The following is a 6,259-nucleotide window of genomic DNA, read 5'->3' on the forward strand; positions in this document are numbered from 1 at the left end:
TGGGTTGGCTAAGTGGATTGTCTTGGCTGGCCATCAGCTTCTCTATGGAACTCAAGAGTTTGGTCATAGGTCCCTTCTTTCTCCCATGCCTTTGTTTGAATGGACCTGATGTTGCTCAGTAGTACCTCTTCATAGTTTCCATAATCAATGAATTTAACAGCTGCCATCATATCTGACAAATGAGGAGCTTCAACTTATGCTCAGTAAAATTTAATATCTACCCAATAAAGTACAAAACATTCATCGCCAGGTTTAGGTGACTCTAGTACATTTTCTGGGGTAAATGGCCAATATCTTCTTTTGGGCCCCCTATTTTAAAATATTTTATCATAATAGGGTGTAAAATTGTCCTATTCCAGTTACCAGCAGCTCTCATGTTGAGATTGCTTCCAGCACTACCAACATTTCCTCTGAATGTCTAGCTTTCTTTGCCCTTTGCAACTTCTGCAATAGCAGCAGTGCCTTCCTTTTCAAATCCATAATTATCATTTAGAGCTTTTGATGGGCATTGTAACACGAAATGTCTCTCTTACATCAAGTTGTCTTTTATCCACTTAGACACAAGATACACACTTATGTTCAAAAGACATGGGAGTCTCTCTTCAGGTTCAGTATTTCTTCTATTGTCTTTTGACAAGCTTCCCTGTAACTCCCATTTCTCAGTAAGATGTACCACTTTGACACCTAGAACTGTGGTGTTAAAGTCATTCAAGAGCAGGAATCCATTTTTTATGTCCACAATGCCTGGGAGCTTAACTTTAATTCCAGGTGATGTATTCAGGCTTATTTTTGACATATAAGTATTTTCTACTGCTGTGCAACTTAGATGAGCATCCATCATTTGCAGAGGCAGCATTCTTGGAGCATCCTGAGACTCTCCGTTATTCTTTGACACAGCAACATGGTGAATTTTTTGAATTTGCAAAACAGTTGGATCCTCAAGCTTTTCTATCTCTCTTGCACTGGTGTCACTCACTGTGGAGGAATTTTTTGCTACTTGTTCTCAAGTCTGTATTGAGAGCAATCAGGATGGTGTAATTTATATGGACTTCATCAGGAGAACTTGTGCAAGCTTCAGTGACTTCATCTGAAAGATACCAGCCCACCTAGAAAAATGCCATGCCACCTTGGCCACGTCAATCTCCTTCAATTTTTTAATGACTTATTTTATGCATTTTGCATGTTAATACTGAATATAAAGACTATTTATGTATTTGTAAGCTATAAAAATATAATAACAAAGAAAAAAACCTAAGAACTCCAAGTCAGCTTAGGAAATAAAATATTACCAGTACCTCTAATACCCAAAAGAGATCCTCCTTCCTCAATCCCATTTTCCTTCTCTCCTTCATAAGAAAATTTGTACAGTATTTAGTGTTTCTTTTCTCCTAATTCTACCACATATACAAATATATCATGAAACAATGTACTGTTTGTTGTTGTATGCTTTTCAATGTTATGTAAATGAAATAATACTGTATGCATGTCTTGACTTACTTTTCCTGCCTCCAAGATATTTTAGATTAATTATGTTGACATACATAGCCATAATTCATTTATTTTTATCATTGAACACTGTATAGTATTTCTCTGTATCAACAAAATATATAAATCTATATTCATTCTCCTGTGATGCTCTTCTTTAATTTAAATTATTGCCATCCATTTTATTTTTCCAGAGGGAGTCAAGATTTCTAAAGTATCTCATATGTTTTAAAATATACATAAATCATAAATATTTCATTCATCCTACAGCTAGTTTAAGAGTACCTTACAGGAAATTTGTATATGTGATTATTGTGTATTAGATAGAGCACACTTTGTATCAAAAATCTATAATGTCAAAATCAAGAAATCAGAAGAGTTCTTGGGCACATGGTTGGTGCTCAGTAACTATTTCCTAAATGAATGAACTTACAGTGTACAATATGCATATTGTAGAATCTGTGAAAAAATTGCAGGGCTCAGAAGAGATAAATTAAAGGATTCAAGGAAAAAACATGTATAAATTTCAAATATTTTTTATGTATGATATATGTATGCAAAAAATCTTTTAAGTAGCTGCTTAAGATAAATTTTTATTTCCATCTAAGAGATGTTTATAAAAGTCCTATGCAAACTACAAATACATTATATTATTCACCTTAATCTAGTTTTTACTAAAGTATCCAATGTCAACTGAGTATGGGGGCAGAAATGGTACATTCAAGCTCAGGGGTGACATGGTCTCTGGTAGTTGCTTTTACACCAGATTCCATATTCCATTAAATACTTGTAGAGGCCATAGGAGATAGTGAGAAAAAAGAAGAGCACCTGAAAACTCATCCTCACTTCAGTTAGATTAGCTGATCTTTGATCTGTTTTAACTAGTGGGCCTTTGCAGAAAATGTCCTTAACTTTCATTTAGGGTATGTATCACCATATACCATTATCAAAAACTTTGAGAGGTAAGAGATGGGCCTTAGAGATACCCTATCCCAACCCATTTGTTTTCCAAATATCCATCTCCACCCTAGCAGAAACAGCAAAGTCCTCTGAGTAATAAACTAAGTATATAAAAAGATACCCACCAGACCCAAAATACAGTGTGGTTTCCCTAAATTTTTAAGACTAATTAATCCCTATGTTTGACCAGAAAATTTCTAGCCTTAAATTATAGATATATCTGTGCCTTTTCTATAATTGGGCTACTAGAACAATTTTTCTAATTTAAGGTTTTGCCAAGGGGAGAGAGGCACTGTTAATAGAAATTTCTTTGAAAACATACTTGTTGATACCAGTAACTTGGAAGAGTACATCTTTACTTGATGTGATTTGGAAGAATTATTTACATGGGTGTCAAGTAGTACTTAGAGAAGTAAACAAGGGTTACTGACCCACCATGATCCTTTTTCAGTGCTTCTACAATACACAGCCATTCAACCATCTCAGCTTTAAGTTCATCCAGAGGAAAAATTTTCCCATGATCTGCTTCTAATTTAGCTCTGATTTCTAATGGAATTAAAAGAATGGCCACATTTGGTTTTCAAGTACTAGAAAGTCTTGGAAGGTACAGAGATGGTTGCAAACATAATAAAGATTTTTGTGGTTTTATTTGTATTCAAGTTTACTATTATATTTAAGGTCATAAGATTTTTGTAGCAAGTAAAGTAATATGTCAAGATAAATGGTTGACTTGGAAGTATTGAAAGCAGTTTGATGTTCACAGCTGGAAAAACCACCATACCAAAGAATAAACTTGCAATCACTAGGGAGTTTTGTGAAAAATGCCAAGGGTTTTGTTTTATTTTAAATAGAAAAGGAAAATCCATTAGATTTATATTTTGGATGGTTTGCCTAGTGGAACATCTAGAAGCGAGAATATACAGTCCCCCACCCCTCAACCCCGCTTATCCACTATTTCACTTTCTGCACCTGCAGTCAAAGTGGTCTGAAAAATATTAAATAATTCCAGAGACAACAATTCATGTTTTAAATTACATGCCTTCCTAAGTAGTGTGATGAAATCTCAAGGCGTCTTGCTCTGTCCTGCCCAGAATGTGGATGACCCCTTGGTCCAGGGTATCCACGCTGCGTATGCCCTACTTGCCTGTTAGTCATTTAGTAGCCATCTTGGTTATCAGATCAACTGACCTTGGTATCACAGCGCTGGTGTTCAAGTGACCCAAAGTACTCCCTATAAGTAAAAAGGTATGTATATATGTATAAAAAAATAGTATACACTATATATACAGGGGTGGGCAAAGTAGGTTTACAGTCATGATACAAGTAAATAATAACAATAATTAATAAATGGTATCAGAATAAACTGTTTTATGTACTCACACTGTATACTTTTGAGTCAACTCTAAATTCTGTTTCGAAGTTATTGATATTATGGAACATTTTTAACACTAGCACACCATTAATAAATTTTAAAAATAACATTGTGATAGCCATCACAAGCACTTGCACGAATTTAAAGCATATTGACATTAGGTTCGCTCCTGTGCGGCTGCGAAGGCAGTTAAAATGGCGCCACCGTGTGTCTAAAGTGGAAAATACAGCTTGAAATTCATTTTCTAGCCCAGTGTTGTAAATTTTCTGTAATTTTTTCTTATATTTTCAAATTTTGGAGATGAATTAGGGATTTATAAGTGTCTTTATAGCACAAAGTAAAAATTTCTTGAGGAAAGGATGAGAAAAGTGGCAGGAGTTATTATATAGTAAATACAATTTCAGCCCAGTTTGTGAAGGGCCTTGAATAGGGTCTTGTTAACTAGTATTTCATTCAGCATTATCCGTGCAGAAGCTACTGTGAGCGAGGAAATAACACACCAGGCTTTTGCTCTAGGAAGCTTACTTTCACCATGGTGTGTACATGGGCTGGAGAGGAAAGTGAATGAAGTGATGAGAGAGAGGAGACAGAAGGAGGGAGGAGAGTCTCTGATTTTAGTAATGTAAGTGAAACACAGTAAGAGTCTGAATGAATCACTGACAGAGAAGAGGGGTGAAGGAGTGAGTGATAAACAGTTTAGAAATTTAAATAAACAGAGTTATTTTGATGTATGTATAGAGAGGGAGAAGTACAAGATAACTCCAAATTTCTAGTTTTGGTAGATTGGAAAGGATAATTGATATTTACCAGAATGTGACATTTAGATATTCAATATCTAACAGATAGTTATACATAGTGCCTGGGAAAAAGGTTTAGAGGGTTGGAAACCATATGGGAAAAAAATGACTAACATTGTATTATTGGGTGAGTTTTTGATGTCAGAGAATACAAAATAAAATAGCTGAGAAAAGACTAGACACACCTTTTGTGAAAGGAGAGAAAGAGGCCCCACAAGCACAGAACAGCACGGATGAGGAGAGTTTACAGTTCTTCAGCAATGTTCCTAAGTGTTCAAGAGCACAGTATTAAACTGTGAGGATTCAAAAGTGAAAACTGTCTGGTCATGCTACTGAAAGGATTCACAATTGAAGGAAGAAAGCCATCGAATAAAAGATCATTGTAGTGCACTGATATTTACAAAAGCATCATCCTTCCAGTAGAGGGACAGCTGCTCTTTCTTCTATTTAGTGTAAAACTTAACTCTCCAGGGCTCTCAAATCTTACTGCTTCTATATTTATAAGTGAGTTATTCTTCTGCACTAAGGAAAGAATGTGATGTCAAAAATCACTTTCTCACTATAGGCTCATCAGTTGTACCATAGAAATGTGCCCAGATTCTGGTAGCAGGCTGACTCCAAGGATTAGTGTTTTTAGATTGTGGAGTATTTATCTTTTTATAAACCCCCATGTTTACTTTTCTAGGAATTGTCATACAACTTTGTATTCTAGTGCTATTTTAAACTAGATATTCAACTTGTTTTTAAGAGAAAATGAAATACAGTATATTCAAAATATTATTTTGTTCCTCTGTACACTACTTTCCCTATTTCATGTTTATAAATAAATATATAAATACTACAAAGTATAGGGTTATCCTTAAAAAAGCTGCCTGTATCAAGGCAATGTTTGAGTAAATGTTCATGAAGTTAAAACTCTAAGCTTTATGTAGTTAGTGAGATCCTAGTGGAATCTAATGAACAAACTGAACTAACAAGGAAAATGGGGACAGACTCATAGATGGAGAGCAGGATGACAGCTATGGGGAGGGGGGATGTTGGGGGGTAGAGGGATTGAGAAAAAAGGAAAAAGGACTCATGGACATCAGTGTGGTAATTTCTAGGTGGTAGGGGGTATGAGGGGACTAAATGATAATGGAAAAAATACAATAAACATTTTTAATTTTTTGAGGTAGAAAAAGTCAAAGATAATTATCATCATATTAATGAAAGAAAATACTGCAATTTTATTTTTTTCTTGCCATAGGACACAGTAAGCTCTTTAAAATGTATGTATTAAAACAGAATTTTATGCCCATTTTCATATGACTATGTAATATTCAGAGCTGTAGTTTTAGGCTCATAAAATAGAAGCAGCATGGTCTTTAAAGGTCAGATGTCAGAAACAAACCTCATGTGGTATGAACAAAAGAAGCATGCATAGAATACTGATTAAAATTATTTAAAATACACGAATGTAACAGAATGCATGATATTTTTTTCTGTCTTGATATGAGTAGTGATTTAAGGTACAATGAAATCAATGTACATTAAATTACAATACATATTGCCCAAATAAGTCCTATCTAAACATTGGTAACAACAACCCATTTCTTTGTCAGCAGAGGTAGAAAATGATGACATATTTTTCTCTTCGTTGATTGGC

General features: G+C 34.7%; 1 pseudogene; it reads right to left on the bottom strand.

Annotated features, from left to right (window-relative positions):
- Positions 1 to 262: 262 nt before the first annotated feature.
- Positions 263 to 4,351, bottom strand: LOC150020181 (tudor domain-containing protein 3 pseudogene; annotated as a pseudogene).
- Positions 4,352 to 6,259: the final 1,908 nt, after the last annotated feature.

Source organism: Furipterus horrens, unplaced genomic scaffold (assembly GCF_987537825.1).
Source record: "Furipterus horrens unplaced genomic scaffold, mFurHor1.1.pri manual_scaffold_2, whole genome shotgun sequence".
NCBI lineage: Eukaryota > Metazoa > Chordata > Mammalia > Chiroptera > Furipteridae > Furipterus > Furipterus horrens.